We start from the raw sequence: 22,973 nt of genomic DNA on the forward strand, positions 1-22,973 counted from the left end.
GGATCAGGCGAGGTCCTGGGTGCGGTGCGGGACCCCCGGCACAGCCCCTGTTTGTCCCCACATTGCCATCCCTGTTTGTCCCCACATTGCCATCCCCACGCTGCCATCCCTGTTTGTCCCCATTCTCCCATCCCTGTTTGTCCCCACATTGCCATCCCTGTTTGTCCCCACTCTGCCATCCCTGCTTGTCCCCCGCTGCCATCCCTGATTGTCCCCACATTGCCATCCCTGATTTTCCCCATTCTCCCATCCCTGATTGTCCCCACACTGCCATCCCTGATTGTCCCCGTGCTCCCATCCCTTTGTCCCCACGATCCCATCCCTATTTGTCCCCACACTGCCATCCCTGTTTGTCCCCACACTGCCATCCCTGCTTATCCCCACACTGCCATCTCTGATTGTCCCCACGCTCCCATCCCTGCTTATCCCTACGCTCCCATCCCTGCTTGTCCCCACGCTCCCATCCCTGATTGTCCCCACACTGCCATCCCTGATTGTCCCCACGCTCCCATCCCTGATTGTCCCCACACTGCCATCCCTGATTGTCCCCACGCTCCCATCCCTGATTGTCCCCACACTGCCATCCCTGATTGTCCCCACGCTCCCATCCCTGATTGTCCCCACACTGCCATTCCTGATTGTCCCCACACTGCCATCCCTGATTGTCCCCACGCTCCCATCCCTGTGGCTTTTAGGGCACGAAGCCCCTGCTGTGTCCCACGGAGCGTGCCCTGCAGGGGAGCTGCATTACAAAGCCATTTACGGAAAATAAAAAGCCCGACGCCCCAAGCAGAGGCAGGGTAATTGCAGGGTTTGCAGGCATGAGGCTCTCCGAGTCCGCACACACTGCTGTGATCGCCAAAACCCACCCCATGCGCTGCCTGAAACACCTCCCGAGCACACGCACGGCTTCTCCAATCCTCCCTGCTCCGCTCCTGCTCCGGAGGAGGGAGGCAGCGGCAGGAGGCAGCGGCAGGGCTGGGATGCCGCACATCTGGCAGCTGCAGAATTCGGGATCGCTCCTCTCGCCACGCTCAGGGGTAAAACGGGCAGCAGGGCAGCATCCAAGCCGGGGTGCTGCTCCCCTGCCTGCTCCCCCTCGGCCTCGCAGGGGCTCTGAGCACCTGGATGCTCTGCAAAGAGCCGGCGCGGGCGGCGGAGGTGTTAAAATTCCCGTCACGGCCCGCGAGGAGACATCCCCAGCATCCCGCTGCAGAGCGAGCTAATCCTGCCAGGTTAATTCTCATCCTCAGTTCATTCCAGCTTATTACAGGCAGCAGGCACCCTGCAGAGGATTCATTACCTGTGTCACTGGAAGGCAAGGCTGGGCCTTAATGAGCTGAGAAATGGGGGAGCGGTGCTGGGCAGGGTCCATCCCGGCTGGGGGGATCCCTGGGTTCCTGCAGCCCCGTGCCCGTGACGGGCGGTGCCGTCATAAACGAGAGCACTCTTCAGGTTCTGAACGTTCTGCAAGGTTCCAAGCTCCATCCAGACTCATCTCGCTCCCGTTTCCTCCCTCACACCTGCTCTCCCCAAACCCCCCAGCCCAGCCCAGCTGGCCTTGGAGCTCAACCTGGAGCTCACCAGCTTTTATTTGCTGGGAATTACTGGCAGAGGGCAAAAAAAAAGGAGATGAATTTTCAGCTAGGTGAGCGAGCACATTACCAGACAGAGAGATGGCAGCTGCTGCAGTACATCTTCATCCCTTTAAATAGTTCCCAGCCTTCCCCCCGCAGAGCCGGGCTGGCTGTGGGAGAGAGATCTCTCCTAATTAATCTAGTCCTCTCCATCGCTGGTGAAACAGAGCCGGAGCTGGAGGATAAAATATTGCAGGAGCTAACAGAGGATGGCAGGCTTGGGGTAGCGAGGCAGAAAGCAGCGCTGGACTTCAGCCGAAGGGGTACAATTATTTTACCGCCATGCTATGCCTCTATTCCCAGACCTGTCTGGCATCTTCCAGCACCAGCTTGCCTTTTTCATCTGGGTTTTATCCCCCCCTGCCCATTTTTTTTCACTCCACTCCCTTTTTTCTCACCGGGTGGCTATTTAATTTGTTGTATTCCACGCTTTCCTTTTCACGAGCAAAAAAAAAAATAAAAAAAATAAAAAAAATAAAACAAAACTTGCATCTGAGCTTTCTTTTTCTCTCTCTCGCATTTCATTTTCAAAAATTTTGCTTCTCGTGGGGAAAAAAAAGGAAGGGACAAGGGGAGGGGGGGAAGAATAGGATGGAAAATGCAAAAGGAGGCAGGAGATGAAAGTGGCTTTTGTTCACAAGAGGGACGATGCAAAAAGGAGTGAAGAGAGCATTGGATGCCACTCACACAATGATTTTGGCCATACAGGAGTGAGAGGTGTCAGACAACAGCTTTCAGTGGCTGCAGCAGAGCACAGCCATGCCCAAAAGCTGGGACAACAACACCCTGGGAATCACTTTTCTCCTGCACGGGGCCAGGCTGATGTTGGCACCCCAGGAAGGTGCTGCCTTCCTCCTCAGTGCTCTCCCCAGCCATCATCTTCCCTGGCAGCTCTGCTCCACCTCCTCACCTCCACCCACTGTCCCTGCAAATCTTTTTTTTTTCTCCCAGGAGCAGCATTTTGGGCTCCCACACCTTCACCATCGAGCAGCTCAGCAAAATCCGCACACACAGCCCCCACCACTTTGCCTATTTAAGTCCAAGCAGGTCTGCTCAAGGAGGAATATTATCTGCAAGAAGCAGAAAGTCTAAAAAAACCCATCTTTGCTGGTGATCAGAGAAACAGAGACAACAAACAGCGCAGGAGGGAGGCAATCCCTCGTTTAAACCTGAGCGAGGGATCTGGCTGCCAGATCTGGGCTCTGCGGATGAGAGTGTTTAAAAACCAGTGGGAAGGCTTGCAATGCTCACGGGGCCAAGTTCACCCCAGAAAAAGGTCCCTGGCTTCTCATTTGGCTGTGGCAGAGGGAGAGGCACAGAGGATATCGCCAGGGTTTGCCTCAGATGAAGAGGGAAAACAAATTACTGTAGAGCATCAAAGGTACCAAAGCCCCCACAGCCACCCTCATCGGTGCTCCTAGCAGGGCTGGCTTTCCTGGCCCCTGAAAAGTTAAAAATACCAGCAGGAAATCAAAGTAAACGACACCTGGGTGCCAGCAGCCTCCCACCTAGAGCTGCCGTGCCTGCCAGGATGCCCAAAGCAAACCTGCTCGCTGTTAAATGCTATTTCATCCTTGCTGGCTGGCCTTCATCCCCGGGCTTTTACCTTCTCTCCTCCCCCATAAGGCTTTAAAGAGCATCCTGGTGCTCCAGTGATAGCTCTCAATTACTGCAGAGCCAGGAGATGTTTGCTTTTAATAAGTTTTCCTCAAGAGCAGAGCAGCGGTGCTTGAAAGGGATGGATATCACAGCTCTGCCGGGCTGGGGACACCCCGAGGTGGCAGCTCGGGCTCGCCCCGCTGTGCCAGGGCCGTGCACATCCCCTGGGTGGCTCGGGCACCTTTCCCTGCTCACCCCTTGCCTCCCTCTGCCTGTCACCGTGCTGTGCTCGCTGTCCCCACGGCTGCGGGGACATTCACGCTGCCACTGACGGTCGGTGGCCAGACCGGACCTCCAGGCATGGCCAGTACCTCCTCCTGGAGGTCCCAAATCCACGCCCCCGAGCCCAGAGCACAGTGCCACCTTAGCAGGGGAGCAGGGGAAGGTTTTCTCTCAGCTCACGTCCAGCTGAGCTCAGCCCTCACCTCCTCCTGCCTTCTCCTTGACAGCAGCCGCTGAGAGCAGCAGTGAGGCACCAGCACCTCCTCCAGAGGTTCTACCACGACTGAAATTCGCTGGCAGCTCAAGTTATAAAAAATACTGACGGCTGTTAGACACAAAGTACAAAAAAAAAAAAAAAAAAACTACAAAAAAAACACAAAACCAAAAAAACCCCCACCAAATTCAGTAATTATCTGGGCTTAAGTAGGAATTAATGGCAGGCAGCACGAGCTTCCAGCAGGAGCGCGGGCCCTGCGCAGGTGACACACGCAGACGTGTCATTCCCACCGAGCGTGGGGGATCGACAGCATCCACGTTGCCATGGCTCTGCAGATCTTACAGGCTTTCCCACAACAATGGTAAAAATAAAACCCAAAAGTATTCCCAGCTCGGTTTTCCCTCCCTGCTAAGCACGGAGTTTGTATGGCCGAGCTGGGATGTGATCCCTAACAGCAGCTCTGTCCCAGGGGGAACAGGGACATCCTGGACGCAGGGGACAGTGGCAAGGACAGAGCCCTGGCATTGCAGAGAGTGTTCCCTGGGCAGGGTGTGCCAGAGAGGAGGGGCCTGGGAAACCTCAGCCAGGGCTGCTGGAACCCCAGCTAGGAGGGGATGGCAGAGCCCTGCGTGTTTAGGGGTGGGATGGCAGCAGCTTTCACTCCACTGCTCAGGTGAGACACAGAGGGATGTGAGTGAACAGCTGCACGGCACAAAAAAAAATGGCACAGAAGTGACAAAAGACTTTTGGAAATGCCAGGAGAGCACTGCCACCCACAGCCCCTCCCAGGAGCCCTACACCAAGCCGCAGGAAAGGCACATTCTGCTTTCAGACGTGTCCTGTGCTTCTCAGATGTGCAGTTCAGCTGCACCTGGATCCTTCTGCCTCCAACTCCACACTCCCAGAGGAGCAAACTCTTTTCTCAGGCCCCTGGCTGCTCTTTCCAGCAGAAGCAGATCAGCTCTGCCAGGCTCCATCGTTCCCAAGTGCCTCAGCTCCAAGCAGGCGGGTGGAGAGAGCCCAGACCCTGCTCTGTAGAGCCTGCCAGGATTAGTTTGAGGGTGCTGCTCACCCCGTGCCATCGTTTCCCATGTCTGCAAGGCTGCTGTGTTATCTCTGCTGCCACCACAGCCGGCAGCTCCCTCTGCTCCATGCACTGCCCTTCTTTGGAGGATTCCACACCCCTCCCCTGCTCTCCTGCTCTTCTCCCTCCTCCTGCAGCAAACCACGGGCTGGCAAAGCCAGAGGCAGCGGCTTTGGGCTCTCCCTTCTCCCTGTTCAGAGACGGAGCATCCCCAGCCAGGCTCTGTCGCACCTCGAGGAGATAAAGACGGGACAGGAGTTTTAAACTGTTTATCAGCGGGATGTGAAGGCTCCAAAAGGGAGAGCATGATAAATTCACCCAGAGAATCAGAGGCACAGAGCGCAGGGTGACAACTTATCCTTCACCATACACACAGATTTATTAAAAATTTAAAATTCCTACATAGATCTAAAGGGCCAGGTTATTTATTTTTGCAAGGCTGATCAATCACACGTGTCCCTACAGGATACCAGACCTTTAACTACTCATCTGATTGTTCCTGCACTACCTGCTCCAGCCCCGGTGCTTAATATTTCATCCACATGGTTCCTGGGCAAAGCCGGAGTGGAGTCTGATCTCCTGGCAGAGCCTTTGGATTTTATCAGCTCCTACTCAAGGGCAGAGGTGGAAGGAAAAGAATAACTTTTCTTTTACCCTCTGCCCCTCCTTTCAAAGATACAGATTTATCTTCAGTCATCACCGGCCTAAAAATACAGGGGGTTTGATCATGGATGGCAGAGGGGACGTGGTGCTTCACCTCCCTGGGGAAGGGATGGCTGGAGAAGTCCTGGGACTGACACGTGTGCTCACCTGCCTCTCCTGCAAACCACGTTTTAGCAGCAGAATTGAGGCTTTCCACGGAGAAGGAGGGGAAGCGTTGGCAAGGCGGGTTTTTGTAGTCTATAAACTGCAAGGAAAAGCTCACACCGCCTCCCCGAGCTGGCTCCAGCCCTGTGCTGCATCTCACCCCCGTCTCTGCAGCCCACCTGCCAGTGCCGCACAGGCAGGACAAAAGTGCAGCTCTGGGCTGGGGGGTGAGTCCAGAGCAGGGCTGGGGGCCCTCCCCACAGCTCAGCACCCCCCAGGGCACATCTGAAGAGCTGAGGGAATTCCCAGCCCGATACGCTGGGATTGCTGCTGCAAGGAGGATGATCTGTCCCCTGGGAGGAGGAAGATGCTCAAAGAGGCTCCGTCCACCCTGGGTTTGGAGGCTGAAGCACAACCAGCAAAGGAGACAACACCAAAGCACCTATTTGGGAGTCAGCAGCACTAACACACCTCCATCCCCACCTGTTGCACCTCTTGGCACGTTCAGGCTCAACTCAGCCTCTGGAACCCGTCGTTATCCCAATGGATGAGGGCAGAGGATGCGCTGAGGACCAACTGGGAAAGCTCCAGCACTCCCCACGGAGTGGGGACAGAGCCCCTCTCAGCCCAAGGCTGTGCCGTTCCACGTGTCCCTTTTGTGCACTTTGTGGGGCTAATTGAATGGTGGTGGCAGCGCTAAGCAGCCCCCGCGCTCCGAGACCGGAGTCAGCCCAAGCTCTGAAATCGTGTAATTTTTTGCATGACTGAGTGTGCAGATGTAATAAAAAAAAAAAAAAATAATAAAAAAATTAAAAAGAGGGAAGAAAAGAAAAGAAAAGAAAAGATAGAAGGAGGAAATCAGGCCCGTAAATGAATCCATGACTGATGGCAAGGGATGATTGGAGGAGCTGAGTTACAAAGAGGCCAGAGGGGAATTGTCCCACTCTGACCACGCAGGGGGCAAGAGGCATCCCCTGATCAAAGCTGTGCCCCTCTCGGAGCAGAGGTGCTCTGTCAGACCTCCTCTGTGAGGAGCAATAGGCTCATTAGCAGACCCAGAGCTCATTAGGGAAATGCAGAGATGGCAATTACCCCTCCAGCCATGCTATGCCAAGCGTGGACTCCGTCTGGCCAGAGGGAAAATGATGGGAAAGCGACCGGGAGAGAGAAAAGCTGAACCCAGACCACTGAGAGCTTCCTCCATCCACGCCACAGGAGAACCCTGCAGAGCTCTTACAGACTGAGGTGTCTCCTCTGAGAACCCCTTCCCTCCTTTTCCAGGTTGTGCTCCTCCATCCAAGTCCTTTCCAGTGTTACAAGTGGAGCTACAGCCACCACTCCCTGCCCTGAGATGCCCAGGGCCTCGTCCCTTTGTCCCTCTGCCTCTCAAGCAGTGCACAGGCCTAGCACAGGTGACAGATCCCTGGAGCAAGGTGAAGGATGGCATCTGGCATCCCCTGCTCCATCTCTGCATCTCAACAAATCCCACAGGCAGGAATTCACCCTCCTGGCTCAGGTCCCTCAGCCAAAGCCAGCACTACACCTGCTGCTGAGGCTTTGCTCGGCTGTGGGTGCAAAGCAAACACCCCAGCACGGCCAGGGCACATCCAGGGAAGAGTAATAAAGCCTGGAGGATTGACAAGGAAAGGCTGAAGGGGAAGAGCTGGCTGTTAATATAATTCCAGGCACGCCAGGTGCCCCTATCGCCCACATCAGGAGGAACAAAAAGAGTTTTCAGAAGAATCGCGGTCAGTTAGCTAAAGATTTATGAATTTTATTCTTAGTGCACTTTAATTGCGCCTATAAATTAAAAATGAACGGATTCTGCACTGTGTAAAGTGACTGCATTCACCTAAAAAAAATTGCACTTCAACTTTTAATTCCACTTCAATTGCACGCGGGCACCGCAGCAGCGCCGCTCCCGCCCGGCAACCTGGGCTCAGGCCCTCTGGAAATTGCCTTGGCAATCCCATTCCACCTCAGCTAAGCACATACATTTTTTAAAAGTTACTGCTGTGCCGTGCAGAGCGACATTAATTGAGTGTTAACGAGCTGTCTGATCAGCTTCCCACTGTCCTTATTACTGGACGTCAGGGTCTCTGCAATGTCCCAATTAAACGGAATCAAAGAATACTTAATGCACGGTAAACTGGTTCCCAGCCACTCGAACTGATTACCCAGCTGTTCCCTTTATTTGGGGCTCCATTAAGCCACGCTGCACAGCCTGTATTGCCCAAGCAGCTCCTATGTTCTGGGTTTAAATGGAGATTTTCCAGAGAGGCTGTGGGAAGTTTGGGACGGCAGTCTCGGCACCTCGCCTTTCATCCCAAAACAGGGTGGTGCAGAGGGATAGGATGAGAGGAAATGGCCTCAAGTTTGACCAGCTCAGATATTAAGAAAAGCTTTTTTTTTTTTTTTTTTTTTTTTTTTTTTTTTTTTTTTTTTTTTTTCCCTCATGGCAAATGTTGTGAAACATTTAAAAAGACTGCTCAGGGAAGTGGTTGAATCACCATCCTGGAAAGCGTACAAAAAACATGTGGATGTGGTGCTTGAGGACATGGTTTAATGATGAACGTGGTAGTGGCTGGAGTCAACAATCTTAAAGGTCTTTTTCAGCCTTAAAGATTCTGGGATTTTATAACTAAATCATCATAATTCAAATTGGGCACCTGGACTCAGTAGGCATTTTGTAGCTCCTGTTTTATTTAACCAGCTCCGGTGATAAAGATAGAAAGGGAGAAAATAATTTGGATCGCTGAGAAGAAATCTCAATATCCCAATACCTACAGAAATACAGAGCCTACAAAAACCCCACTAGCAACACAAGATGAGCTCAGGACAGAGGGAAGGACCGGCAAACTGTCCCTGCATATCTTCTGGGCTGGCAGGCTGCTTTGGGGTAAAATAAAGTGCTTCTTGTTTGGCATCCACCTCAGCTTGGGTGGGAAATACAAGTGCAAGAGATTCCCCATGGAAAAGCCCTCCAGGCCCTTGCTGTACGCCCTGTGGAAATACCCAGGGATGCACGAGGTCTCCCAGCTTTATCTTTCCTACTTCCAGATGGATTCATCACCAGAAACAGGGGGTCAGTGAGGCGGTTCTGGCCAGGGGGGAAGGAAACAACTCGACAGGGCACGTGGTTCCCCCATGACAAAATTGTTTTGGAGCTCTGGGATCACCACTCCGAAAGCTGGGAGCATCCCTCTCCCCAGGATCACCCTTCCCAGCAGGATCATCCCTCCACCAGGTTGGCTGCAGAGCAGAGGCACCCACCACATCCTCCCAAAGGCCAACACTGCTCCAGCCAGTCCATGCAACGGTCCCACGGAAAATCCAGGGATGGGGACGGAGCCGGGAGTCCCGCCCGCATTTTCCAGCTGCAGGAGGAAATCTGCTCCAGCTGTCTGCGGGCTCGGCGGTGACACCAGTTGAGATAAAAGAGAATTTAAGGTGCAGAGGAGAACCAAGCAGATCCTTGTAGATTGGAGGCGAACAAGATAAGGGAGCGATGATTAATACAGGCGCATTACACCGGGATAATTCTGAGCACACGCAATTTTGGCGGATGGGAAAACGCGATAGCGCCGCGTCCTTACAGTCCCCGAGCCGAGGTTCCCCCGAGCCAGCCTCAGCCAGCCAAGCTCCGGGGGCAAAGAAAACAGACTTTTAAGGATCATCAGCATCCAGTTTCAGGAGAGAAGCCCACGCTTCACCGAGGAGGGCAGTCCTGGATCTCGGGCAGTAACAGTTTTATTCGCTGTTATTTTACAAGACATTGGCGGAGCGAGCGGCGCAATTATCGGAGCCTTCGGCTCCCCCTGCGCCTAAATGGAACAGTCAAGGAAAATAGTCTAATTTGACAATTTTCAGTCAGTTGAAATGATACGTGGAGGAGACATGGAAGAAGGGAAGCGTATTATTCACTATTTGATAAATTATCCCCATTATGCAGAAGGCAAATCCGAGCAGGGGCAGCACGGGAGGTTTTGGCAGCTGCAAAGGGCAGGGCTGTTGTGCTGGATGGAGAAACAACCCTGCTCTGCTCAGCATCTGCCTGTGAAGCCACAAACCCAAAGGAACAGGGGGAAGATGTTTGGCAGAGTCCAAAACTCATCGCCCTCTTCTGCCACCTCCACGTGTCCCTCTGCTCCTGGGAAGGGTCTCATTTTGGCCACACTTCTCCCTGTTTTTCTCCTCTCTCCCCACCAATCCTTACCCTGGTGTGGGTAACAACCCCAAGCACTGGTCTGGGTATGGATTCCCTGCTCCTCCCAGCGCCACACGGCGCTGCAGACAGACACACGCCCCAAAGGGGACACCCACTCTCCCAGACGAGTTCTCAGGGATCCATGTGAACGCAGACACCTCCTCGCCACACTCCTGCACCCCAAACCCCATCCCCACCGCTCGCGATCCGCACAAATGTATTCATGAATTCGCTCAGAAAGTTCTCCCCGTGCTCGAGCGGGTGCTGCTTGTAATTGCTGGCGGCCAAAATCTGTTCTGTTTTTTCTGGCTGAGGTACCAGGCAATCATCAGCTGTAATTATTTCGAGTCTTGTTACAGATGGATCTCGGAGCTTTCAGTCTTAAGCAGAATTCATTATTCAAATGCTGGCTCCAGCCTTCTGCAGAGGGGTGGGCACGGGCGCTGCCGGCCCCCCGCAGCCGCCGCCGGTGACAAACGCTCGTGGGGAAGGTGTGGATGTGGTAGGATCTGCCTGTCAAAGCCGCCCCTGCAGCTCCCCGTAGTTCCCACCCCACACATGCCTTGGCTCCGGTTTGATCCCAGGGGAACGGGAGTGTCTGAGGGGAGCAAAGCTGGGGGGCTGCGGGGAACTGGGGCTGGCAGGGGATGGGGTCAGTACCAAACTCCAAATTCCAGCTGCATGCTCCCTTTGGACACATGACAGCACAAGAGAGGAGCCCTGGGGACTCAGGAGTGACTCCAAGCACCTGGACAAGGTGTTACTGGACCAAATCACGGAATAGTTTAGGTTGGAAAGCACCTCGGGGTAATGGAATCCGTTTAACCCATCACGGCCCTGTCAACTAAACCAGAGCACTGAGGGCCAGTCCAAGCGTTAAATGGCAAAAGTGAAGTTGAAAAGGGAATAGATCGGAGCTTTTTATTGACCAAACCACCGATTTCAGCCTTTTCAATTTTGAAACTGCAGAAGTCAAACACTCAGAGATCCTTAACATATATCGGGCAGAGAACATTCCCTTACCAAGGGGAAGCACCTGCAGGAGTGGCAGTGGGCTCAGGTCAGGGCACCCTGCGGTGCTCAGGCACAGCTGCCTGGGGACCTGCCACTGAAAATCCCCGTGGTGACACTCCAGGAATCGCAGTTTACAGCAGGAGAACTCAAAGCCCAGCAGGAGCAGCAGCTCAGTGACCACCCAGACGCACACCTCGCTCCCCTCTGGCTCAGGATTCCCTGTCACAGAGCCAGCACGTCCCTCTCCTCCTTCCACGTGGATTTCAGGTTTATGACACATCCAGATTAGCAAGGAAGGCATCTAATTCCAAATTTTCAGGGTTGGTGTGGGAAAAGTAAAAAGGGGATGTTTCCTGACTGCCCCCAGGCCAGAGCAGGGGCAATGTCCAATTTAAAAAGTCAATATTTTCTGCAGGAAATCTCGATCATGTTGATTTTTTTTTTTCCTTTTGGTCCAAAAAGATTTTTTTTTTTTTTTGGTCAAAGTTTCCCAGGAGGAGGGGAAGAGGGATGCTCCTAGCAGGCAGCAAAGTGTTGCTAATCTTATGCACATACAAAATGGAAACACCGCTTCCTGGTGGGATTGCTGCTATTTTGTTTTTATAAAAATTTTAATCTCTGTATCCCTCCTGCTACTGTTTGTATTTTTTTCGTGTGTCTATTTGAAAAGCAAACAATATTGCCGGCTCCTGTGACGCTCCGGGTTTGGGTTTTGCTTTACACTTATTTATTTTGCTCAGCAGTTTAAATTATTAGTCCCTGACCCTGCAAATATCTTGTTGCACGTGGATCCTGGGGCACACAAGCGAGACGTGCCCGGGGTTTATTTGCACTTGTGAGCGCAGCCCTGGGCCCAGGGGGAGGTAAATTAATTTGAACTCCAAAGAAACAAACTCTGGTGATGCCCCTCAGCGCAGAGGCCAATTTGAGGTTTGTTTATTCAGCACCCCTTGGTTGGGTGGACAGGCTGGAAATGGGGAAGGGCCAGGAGAGGCTTCAACAGCTCTGGGTGATGCCAGGGGATGTTGCTGTGTCCTTCTCTGACAGCTGGGAAAAGAGAAGGAAAAATCCCTTCCTGCTCCATCCCCACTTCCCCACAGCTTTGGGACCAGGCAGAGAGAAAACAGCAAAAAATTCTATATTATATCGAAGTGGAACGCTAAAAAGAGGGGGAGAAGGTCTCATTCTCTTTCCAGGAATGAAAATCTAAATAAAACAAGTCATGCCAGGAGCACCAGAGCCAATGAATCCCACTTCCCTCGGGATTTCTGCTTGGAGCTTGAATAACTCAGAGGAAACAGCCTGTGGAGCTGGGGCTGGGGGAAGTTTCCCCCAAAGAGGGGTTCAAGATCTGTGTTTCTGGGATCCCCCAATCCCAGCTAAATCCTGCAACACAGCAGGAAGCTAAACCTGTGTCAAATCACGCTGCTCCTGCTCCATTTCATTCCCTCCTTCTCTACCTTCTCCCACAGAAGGCCCCAGCTCCTTCCCATCCCAAATCCCAGCCTGAGACCCTCCATCCCCAGGGGTGACCTTGTTCCTTCTCTCCCCAGGACCCCTGCCCAGCCATCCACCCCACCTTTCACCCTACAGATACCTCAATATCAGCCAGACCCACCAAAAACCGGGAGAAAAAAATCCTTCCTGGGCAGCAAACGGCAAATCCATCCCCACCACCCCCCCGGAAAAATGAGATTTCACCTCAGTGCACCCCAAACTGAGAGCTCAGCAGCTCCCCTTCCTTCCCTGGCAGTTTGGGGGTGCCCGGGGGATGGGGGGGACCCTCTGTCCCCTAGGACACCCCCCGGATCCCCAAAGGACAACAGCACCCAGCCCTTGGGCGCTGGAGGAGCTCCAGGGCCACCACCACGGGGATGGGACCCACCAACCCAGGTCCTGCTCAGAACCCAAAAACCCAGGCTGTTGTGCCCCAGGCTGAACCACATGGAGAGCTCTCAGGGGAGCTGGGTGATGCTCGGGCACGCTCAGGGACATTTGGTGACACTGAACACAAGCCCTGCGCTTGCAGGGCGGTGATTTTGGGGAATGCTCCTTTGTAAATCATTTTTCCATGGGGTATCGAGAGCGGATGAGAGGAGTTGGATTCACTGCAGCTCTCGGACACCCCAAAGCAGAGTTTGGGGGTGGTTTGCACAACGTGGCTCCCTCTCAGGGAGAGAAAAACATCAAAATTCCCTTTCCTGAAGCGGCAGAGCTGAGAGGAGGCAGCTGCACACAGCAACAGCTCCGTTCACCTATTAAAATCTCCAACCTTTCCATTGTAGCTAAGGAATTAAACCCAAAAATAAAGACATCCACGGCTCACCCTCAGCCTCCTCCACATCCTCTCTGCAGGATGAAACTCCCTCTCCGCGGGCTCAGGGATGCTGGGAGCTCCCAGGTGTGCTGGGCTGGGGGAACCATCCCAAATTCCCCAAAGCAAGGGAGCCTCTGGATGGTGCCCGAGATAGCAAGTGAAAAATGCGTTGTGAATTAAAAACACGGGGAGAAAGCATGGATGTATCCCCATCCCCAAATCACCTGTTTATTAATGAGAAATTTCAGTTTTCGTACTGGACTAGAACTGGGGAGGGGTTTTCTGGAATAATTTGGGTTGGAAAGTCCTCTTAGGTCATTGATTCCAACCTTCTGAGCCCCCCCATCCTGCCCAGATCCGGGGGTTTGGGGTCTGGGAGGGAGGTCCCGAAACCAAAATTGTTCTAAAAGTGCTCTAAAATCCCAACAGCAGCACGGGGCATGGGGAGGACCCTGCAAACAGGAATTTGGGAGGGAGAGGGGAGCAAAATTCACCCCGATCCCCCCAGGTCACAGCTGAACCCCAGGGATGCTGCAGGGCCCGAGGAGCACACGCAGGGCGCTGTAATCTCAGCCAAACCCACACCAACAGGGATATTTATTCCTGCCAGTTTACACACAGCTTTTGTGTCTCGCTGAAAAACAAAAGCCCCGAAGAAACGCAATTAAAATATTATAATTGTTGGCGGTGGAGTATTTGCTTTTATCGGCTCCTATTTAAAAAGATGCAAATAGGGGCGTTTTTAGCATTCCAGTCAGCCCGGCTCCCTCCTGCAGGGATGGAAATATTTGCTTTAGTCAACTTTGTTGTGCTGATTTCCTACTTTCCCTTATTTTCTCCCGTTTTCCCCCATCATTACGCTCACTCCCCTTCCCTGGCGCCGAGTCCCCTTTGGTGGTTTTGTCTTTTTCCCTGGGCTGGGACCCGCACCTGGGGGGGTCCCCAATGCTCCGGGGGGGCACTGGGGTGAACCCATGCCCGAACCCGCCAGGCTGGGTGGGGGTCAGGAGCCCGGGGAGGCTGCAGGGCTGGAGGGGGACAGGGGGATGCTGTTCTGCGCCTGGGGCAGGGCGGAATTTGGGGATGGGGGGGGGTCCGCGGGTGGGGCGGGGCAGGGTGGGGCAATTCTGAGCCAAGAGCGCCCTCCTCTGGTCACTGAGGCTGGGCACAGCCCTGCCGCCCCTCCCGGGGACCCCCAGTGCTGGGGCGGGGGGTGTGACACGGGCTGGGGGACACGGGCTGGGGGACATGGGCTGGGGGACACGGGCTGGGGGACACGGGCTGGGGAACATGGGAAATGTGCCATGGGCTTTGTGGCATGGGATGTGTGGTATGTACCATGGGCTGGGGACATGGGCTGTGTGCCATGGGATGTGTGCCATGGGCTGGGGGACACGAGCTGGGGACACGGGCTGGGGCTGGGTGACATGAAGTTGGGTGATACGGGCTGGGGACATGGGCAATGTGCCATGGGCTTTGTGACGTGGGATGTGGATATGTACCATGGGCTGGGTGACACGGGCCGTGTGCCATGGGCTGTGTGCCATGGGCTGGGGACATGGGCAGGGGGGATATGTGACAGGGGCTGGGTGCCATGAGCTGGGTGCCATGGGCTGTGTGTCATGGGCAATGTGCCATGGGCCGGGTGCCATGGGCTTTGTGACATGGGATGCGTGATATATGCCATGGGCTGTGTGACACGGGCTGGGTGACATGGGCAATGTGCCATGGGCAATGTGCCATGGGCTTTGTGATGCCTGGGATATGTGACAAGGGCTGTGTGTCATGGGCAATGTGCCATGGGCTCTGTGGCATGGGCTGTGTGACACATGCATGGAGCTGGGTGACATGGGATTTGTGACATGGGCTGGGTGACATGTGCCATGGGCTGTGGGACAAAGGCTGGGTGACATGGGCTGTGAGTTTTACGACATGTGTCACGGGGCTGTGTGACATGGGCAAGGTGCCATGAGGCTGTGTGACACATGCCATGGGCTGGGTGACATGTGCCATGGGCTGTGGGACAAAGGCTGGGTGACATGGGTTGTGAGCTGTATGACGTGTCACGGGGCTGTGTGACATGGGCTGGGTGACATGGGCTTTGTGACACGGCCTGCATGTCATGTGTGTCTTGTGCACTGTGCCATGGGGCTGTGTGACATGTGCCATGGGCTGTTTGTTGTGGGCTGGGTGACATGGGCACTGTGCCATGGGCTGTGTGACATGGGCTTTGTGACATGGGCTGTGCATCATGTGTCTTGTGCACTGTGCCATGGGCTGTGTGTCGTGGGCTGGGTGACGTGGGCACTGTGCCATGGGCCGTGTGACACGTGCCATGGGCTGTGTGTTGTGGGCTGGGTGACGTGGGCACTGTGCCATGGGCTGTGTGACACGTGCCATGTGACATGTGCGATATACTCTGCGCCATGTGCCCTGTCCCCTGTGCCCTGCACAGTGCTGGGCTCTCACACACCCTGTGTGTACCTGCTTCTTGCTTTTAGTGTTAGAGACCAAGCAGGTGACAGAGAGGCCACCAAGAGCCCACGTCCCCATGGGCCACCACGGCTCCTCAGCGGCGTGCCACCTGCTGGAGCCCCTGCAGCAGGGTGGTGATGCCCAGACCCCCACATCACCAGGCACAGGAGCTGGACTTAGGCTGGGATCCATCCCTGGGGACAGGAGAGGAGGGACAAGGGGACAGGACAGATGCCCACCCCTCACCCAGCTAAAAGCAGGAGGCACCAGCAGCCCCAGCCCCAAAGGACTTTGCCCCCTATTGCACTCACAAAGCAGCTTCCCTCCGTGTCCAGCCGCCCCCTCGCAAGCCTCCGAGGGTAATTAACTCTCTAATTAAAGATTAGAGCGCAGCTGTTGTTGGGTTTTCCCCACAGGGACAGCACCACAATCTGGGCAGGGATTATCCAAAGCCGTGTGCAGGCTCCGGCCGCGGGGTTTGGCTTTGGAAAGGGCATTCCAAGGTGCAGAGGAGGGGCAGGACGTGCTGCTTCCCGTTCCTCAGCCTCGGTGCTGATTTGGGGAAAGCAGAGAGCAAGAGGAAGGAGAAAAGCAGGGAAAATTCTTGTGTGGGTCCCACCCGCCCGCCCCAGTGACGACGCTGAGGCAGGACAGGTGGGCTGCGATTGGGAATATCAAATCAAATTGGATTTTTCTGTGAAATCAATTTTTTTTTTTTCATTCCTTTCCCCCCCCCCCCCCCCCCATCTTCTTCCCTCCAAGGCCAGAAACTGGGGGGGTGGGGGGGGGAAGTTTCCTGCATTTTCAGTCTGTGTTGGGTAAATCCCTGGAGAAAAGCCAAGGGGGAAAAGGAGGAGCCCAGCCTGGCACCAGCCACTCACCCCCAGCTCCTGGCATTCCCCCAGTGCCCCCCAAGTGCTCTCCCAGCCCCTTTCCTCACCCTGCTCCCTGCAGAACCCCGGGCAGTGCTCAGCAGTCCCGTGTTATTAAGTTTACCTTGCTCCTAAACCCCACAAGATTATGAAAAAAAAAAAAAAAAAAAAAAAAAAGAAAATGCAAAAAAAGGCCCTTTCTGTTCACCTCCCGCATCCTCTGCTTTGCACTTTTGATCAGATTCCAGCACAGCTGACTAATTTCCCTGTTTCCAACCCCTTTCGCTGCTGGGTTCTCATGCCAGAGGGGGAATTCTGTGGGATTCAGCCAGCCCTGAATTCCACGGAGGGGGAACACACCTAAACCCCACTTTTCTCCCCTGTCTTGGAGCAGATCTCTGGATTTAGGCACTTTTCCAGCCTCTAACAACCTCCTCAAAGCAACAGGCTGCTATAAATGAATCATAGCCAGACTTTCTTCTTTTTATGTCTCTACAGTTTGGCCTTGTTGTAGAAAAATCTATATTTTAACCCTAATTGTCTCCCGGTGGTAATGATTAAGGCATGGCTGGGTGATTTGCATTCCAAATGCCACAGAGCTCTTGGTCCAGCCTGGATGAATCCCAGGCTCAGTGTCCAAACCCCATTTAAAAAAAAAAAATAATAATAAAATAAATAAATAAAGGCAAAAAAATAAACCCCAAACCTGTTAATGTGCACTTGTTTTGATTTGGTTTGTGGGAGCTTCTCGCTCCTCCAGCAGCCACCAGTTCCTGTTCCTCATCTGAGCATCAAAAAAAAGGAAAGGCAAAGATTCCCAGAGATTTTTTTTTTCCCCAGCATTGGGGAAAAATAAAACATCCTGGAGCTTCTTTTCCATCCCCTCCTCACAGATTTTCCCTGCACGGGGAATTTGGGGTAATTCCCCCTTCCGCCTTCTCCCCCAAAACTCACGACCACACCTATGGTTAAATAAAACCTCCCCCAAGAGGGGAAAACCCAAAATAGAGTCAACCTGTGGGGAATTGCAAAGTTATATTTGGAATTAAACACAATAGACCTGAGATAATTACATAGCCAAAACACCTATATATAAAAATATTTCCTATGAAATCTGCATATTAAAAGAATTCCCACGAGAAATCACACAAAGCAGCAGAAATTGGAGGGTGGAAACAAGTTTGTAAATAATGAATATGTATTAAAAAAAAAATGAAATACATTCAAGTTAAGGAGCAGAGGAGTTGCTAAGCTGGTAAATATCAGCCTATAAAGTGCAAATTGCAATGGAGCCTGAGTTTATTTAGTCTTATGTGAGGTTTTGTAAAGGCTCAGTCCAACCTACTCTGCAGCTCCATAAATGGAGTTTTCCATTATTGTTTTGCGGATTAAAACACACAGGCTGCAAGTTGAGGAAGGACATTGACCTTTTTTTTTAAAATTATTATTACTTTTTATAAAGTGATATAACCGGCTTTATTATATTTTCAAATTTCAATGGAATGAGCAGTTTTATTGGGATTTACACATTCCCCCTGCAGCAGGGGAAGCTTGGCAGGTTTGTTACAGGTGATGAGACCCCAGCACCCAAAAAAGAAAGAGTTAGAGTGATTACAGATCACATCTTTATTCATATTTGTCAAAAAAAAAAAAAAAAAAAAAAAAAAAAAAAAATCAGGAAAACGGCCCCACAAAATGTTGGAAAACCAGTGTGCATATACAGGAAAACATGGCTGGAATAAATTAAAGAGCAACACAAATCCTGCTAGGGATCACGATTTGGAAAAGGAAACGAGAAATGACATCTCTCGACATCAAGAGCTGAAAAAACATCCCCACCTCAAATTAATTTCGGATCCACTGCCTTCCCAACAGGAATTTCGGAGTCTTGCTGGATCCCTGGCCACGTTGCCGCCTCTCATGGGGAGCAAAACCAGCTGGCACCAAAAACACCCAGTCCCACCCCATTCCCAGGAAAAAATATCTCCATTACAAAACTCTTCAAGCCTTGGGGATGGCTGAAAAACAAGGAGGGAAAGGGAACGCACATCTGCATTTTAAATTACACCACTTCGGGGCTGGTTTATCCCCTCCTGCCTCGCCAACAGCCCCACCTGAGCCACGCTCTGCCCAATAAAAGAAAACAAACCACTTCCCAAAAGCTCTTTCCTCGCCAGAGATGAGCCCAAGCCCCACAGAGCCGAGCAGAATCGCTGCAGCAGCAAGAAGCGGGAGCACCCAGCCGAGCGTGCCTAACAAAGCCGAGGAGGAATTCCCCTCCCTGTTCCCATCAAAGCTGATTAGTGGGAGCCGCTAATGAACTCTGCCAGCAGCTGGATGGCCCACCCAGTGGTGGTGTGGGTGATTCAGCCCCACCCCCAGATCCTAGCTGGGGATGGGACAGTGAAAAAGCAGAGTTTTACCCCAAACCCAGAGCAGAGCGGAGTGTGGGATTTGGGGAATGCCCCCTGATGTTGGCTCACCACACGTCCCACATCCCAAAATCTGCTCAAGTCCCCAGTCCCATTTTGGCTCACCCCAAAAACCAGAGCCCTGGAGGCCACAGAAAGTAAAGGAACGGTGTTTAGGGAATTGCCACAGTGCAGGGGTCTCAGGAAGGGACAGAGAAGCAGGAGGTGAAGAGCACAAGCACCAATGACTGTGAGTGACCTCAGTGCAGCCTCTGCTCTCAGCTCCAAGGATTTGGGGGCGCATGGTCAGAGCCTGGGTGCATCCTGCCAGGCCACCCCAGCTGCAGAGACAGCACCACATCTCCTGGGGCGGGAGTATAAAGCTGCCCTGTGACCCCAAGAACAAACCACCCAGTGCTTGGTTTGACCAAAGCAAAGAGATCTGAGCACCCAGAGCCCTGAAAGAGGGAGGGAATGGGGTGGGAAGAAGGCTCCGTGGGGCCAGCACATATTTACTGATTGCATTTTAAATAAAATATTACAATTAGCATAGAAATGAACTTCACTCCTGCATAGAAATGGATCAGAGAATGGCCTGGATTGGAAGGAAGTTTAAAGATCATCTTGTTCCCCTCCCTGCCACGGGCATGGACACTTTCCACTGTCCCAGGCTGCTCCAGGCCCCGTCCAGCCTGGCCTTGGACCCTTCCAGGGGTGGAGCATCCACAGCTTCTCTGGGCACCCTGTGCCAGGGCCTCCCCACCCTCCCAGGGAAGAATTCCCTCCCAATATCTGATCTAATCCTATTCCCTGTCAGGCTGAAGCCATTCCCTCTCTTCCTGTCACTCCAGGCTCTTGTAAAACATCTCTCCCCATCTTTCTCATTGCCTCCTTCAGGTGCTGGGAGGCTGAAATTCATTTACACCTCAGTTCCCCTTCTCCAGGCTGGACAATCCCAGCTCTCCCAGCCTTCCCTCCCAGCAGAGCTGCTCCATCCCTCTGCTCATCCTGGTGCTTCCTCTGGCCTCTCTCCAGCAGCTCCAGAGGTTCATCCATCCTGGGTGCACCTCTCTTCTCTCCGAGCCCATGGAGAGGGGGGGGCAGTTCCTCCTACCTCAGAAACAACAGGATTCGGGGATTTTCCTCCTCTGTAGGAGCGGCAACACGAACGTGAGCACATCTGGAAGTGAACCATCCCCTTCAGGAGGGAAAAGCAGGAGCGTGGGGCACGGGGAAGAGCCCGTCCTGGCGGGCGCCGCACACCGGCGAAGGCCAGGGCAGATCTGATATCCATAAATCAACATATTCCACATCTCCAAGCATCGCAACCTGACAGCTGTTACATGAGCACATTGTTAGGAGCTGTCAGGCGCTGATACATAGTGCCTTTTACAACATATGTTGACTTTTATCTAATGTTGTTCCATAATTAGCCCCGGGGAGCGGGAATCTGGGCGGCTGGCTGGCTCTGTGATCTCGGCTGACCTTTGCTGCCGGGGGGAAAAGGGCACAGCCGGGAGGGCTGCGAGCTGGGGATGCTGCCATGGGTGCAGGAGGAGGCAGGTGGAGTGTGGATGGGAGTGGAACCCGCAGTCCAGCACCCGGGGATGGAGCAGGTTGAGTTCCCTCCTGCAATCCCTGAGCGGTTTGGAGCCATCAAAGAGATAAAACAAACCCCCAAGGGATTTGGGAGCTTCCCTGCTGGATGGAGCCTTGAATTCCAAGCTTGAACCAGGGTCGTGGCCCTGGGGGTCTGGAGTGAGGAGAGGACCAAGAGGTTCTTCTCTCATGCATGGATGGAGAGGGATGACGGGGATGAATTACTGGCCAGGATGGGAGATAAATGAAGGAGCAGATGGTGGAGTTAATGAGTGGAAAGGGTGGATGGATGGACAAAGAGACAGTGGAGACAACATGGCAATGGATGGTTGCACTTCTACCCAGATGAGGACGGATGTTCTGACGTGCCCTCACAGCCTGGCTCCTGTCTAGGACCTGTGATGATGCCCAAGAAGAAAGTTCTTGGTCACCGTCCCTCTCACCACCCCATGGTCCATGTCACCCTTCAGGAGCACCTCTGCTGTCCCCAAAAATCATTCCATTCCCTCTTTGAACCATTCCCAGGCTCCTGCTCCACCAAAACAGGCGTCAGAGTGCTCAGATCCTGTCGGTGTCTGTGAAACAGCGCCCAGCTTTGAGGAGAAACCCCACGGGACTGATGGCTGCAGGGAGGGGACACTGTCCCACTGCAGCCCCCCGGCTGCCTGGGCTGTTTTCCCTTCCTCGCTGCAGCTGCTCGAGCTTGAAAAAACAGGAGAGGAAAAATAAATCAATAAGACACAAAGATAAATATGCTCTCCGTGTTGCAGCCGGTTCCTCTGGACGTGCCGTGGTGGCTGCATAATTCATAAACTCACCCCCAATATGCAAATGGGGCAGCTCCCGCCAGGCTGGCCCGGAGGGACCCGAATTTTCCTCCACTGGCAGACAAGCCCCCCTTGTGTGTGGTTTTGGGGTGCAGGTTTGGGGTTTTTTTACCTCCTGTTTGTATTCAGCCTGTCCCTGCTGAGACCCTCGGTGTCACTCCATGAGGCTCCTTCAGGGTTTGGGGCTTTCAAAGACGCTTCTCTCCCTGGCACGGCGCAGGGATAACATCCAGCACAGGGTTCATTCCCCCACAGGCTGCCCTGGCTGCAGAAATCCTCCTTTTGGGGTGTGGAGCACTCACACCCCCCAGCACAGAGCGATCCCAGGGCAGCCCCAGGTCAGGAAAAGGCTGGAGAATGAGGCACAGCTCAGCCTGCAAGCACCCACGAGAATTCTCTTGGGGAATAAATTCCTGCACAGACCACTCCAGCTCTGCATCCACCCATTTCCAAACTTCCAAGGCAGCGCTGCATCTCTTCTCACAAAAACCTTGTCTCTGAGAATAAACCCCCAACCAGAGCCCAAGAAACTTCTCCAAAGCGAAGGAAAAACCCCTCTGCATGTGTCTAATGCTCCCTCAGCCAACTCACCCATGGCTGGGCATCTTCTTGGGAGGGCAGAGCTGCACAGCCCCTCTCACTGCAGGGTTACTGTTATTTTGCTGCAAGAATAATTTTTTTTTCCATATTTTTACGCTGTCCCCCTCACTCTGGATCACTGGGGGATGACCCAGCCGAAGATTTCCCCAGGGGTGCACGGCACCAAAAGGATTTGTGCCACCACATCAGGGACCAGACGCCCGCCCTGTCCCGTGGAATCCATCTCCTGCCCACAGCCCCACCCCGGCATGGGTTTGATCTGAGGATCCAGGTCTTTCAAAAGGAAAATTTCATCGGCATTTCCTTCCCATCCTTCAGACAAACACAACAGTGAAGGAAAGCGCCGGGCTAAGACCTTGATGCAGCAGAAGGGCAAGAAAACCTACGTGCTTTTATGAGGGATTAGGGCCAACTTAGTTGTGTCTTAAGCTACTAAAGGCTTATAAAAGCCCTGAAGAATAGGCTGCACTCCTCAGAAAAACCTCCCAGGGCTCCACTAAAAAAGTCAATTTGAAGTTAGAGTGCAGCCTGCTTCGGTGCAGAGCCGTGCTCTGCAAACAGCAAGCCTGGTCTTCCTGGAGAGGGGAGTTTTGGGGGAAAAAAACGGGATTTGAGTCCCCTGCACGGACAGCACAGAGCTGAGGGGCAGCTGGGAATTAACACTGTTTGGTCAGTATGGGTGGGAATGACGGGTGTTACAGGGCTCAGCACCAACTTCCCAGCTAGGAAAGCAGTTTATTGGTGACTTTAGCCCTGCAGCATCATCAGGGGCTTGTTTCAGGCAGCACGTGGAAAAACAGGACCTGACCTAGGGGTCGGCAGTGTCCTGGCAGGGAACGCTGTGGGTGGGACCCACCTTGCTCGGCTCCCAGCTGAGATTCTCCCTTTGCAGGGGCTGCCCAGAGCCTCCCCCTGCCCTCCGCAGCTCCGTGCTCCTTCCTCTCCGTCCCGCCGGCAGAGCTCGCCGGGAGTGGCTGCTTTTCCCAGATAAATGGCTTAATTAACTTCCTATTGACTCAAGTGAG

The sequence above is a fragment of the Hirundo rustica genome, chromosome 23, assembly GCF_015227805.2.
Source record: "Hirundo rustica isolate bHirRus1 chromosome 23, bHirRus1.pri.v3, whole genome shotgun sequence".
Taxonomy (NCBI): Eukaryota; Metazoa; Chordata; class Aves; order Passeriformes; family Hirundinidae; genus Hirundo; species Hirundo rustica.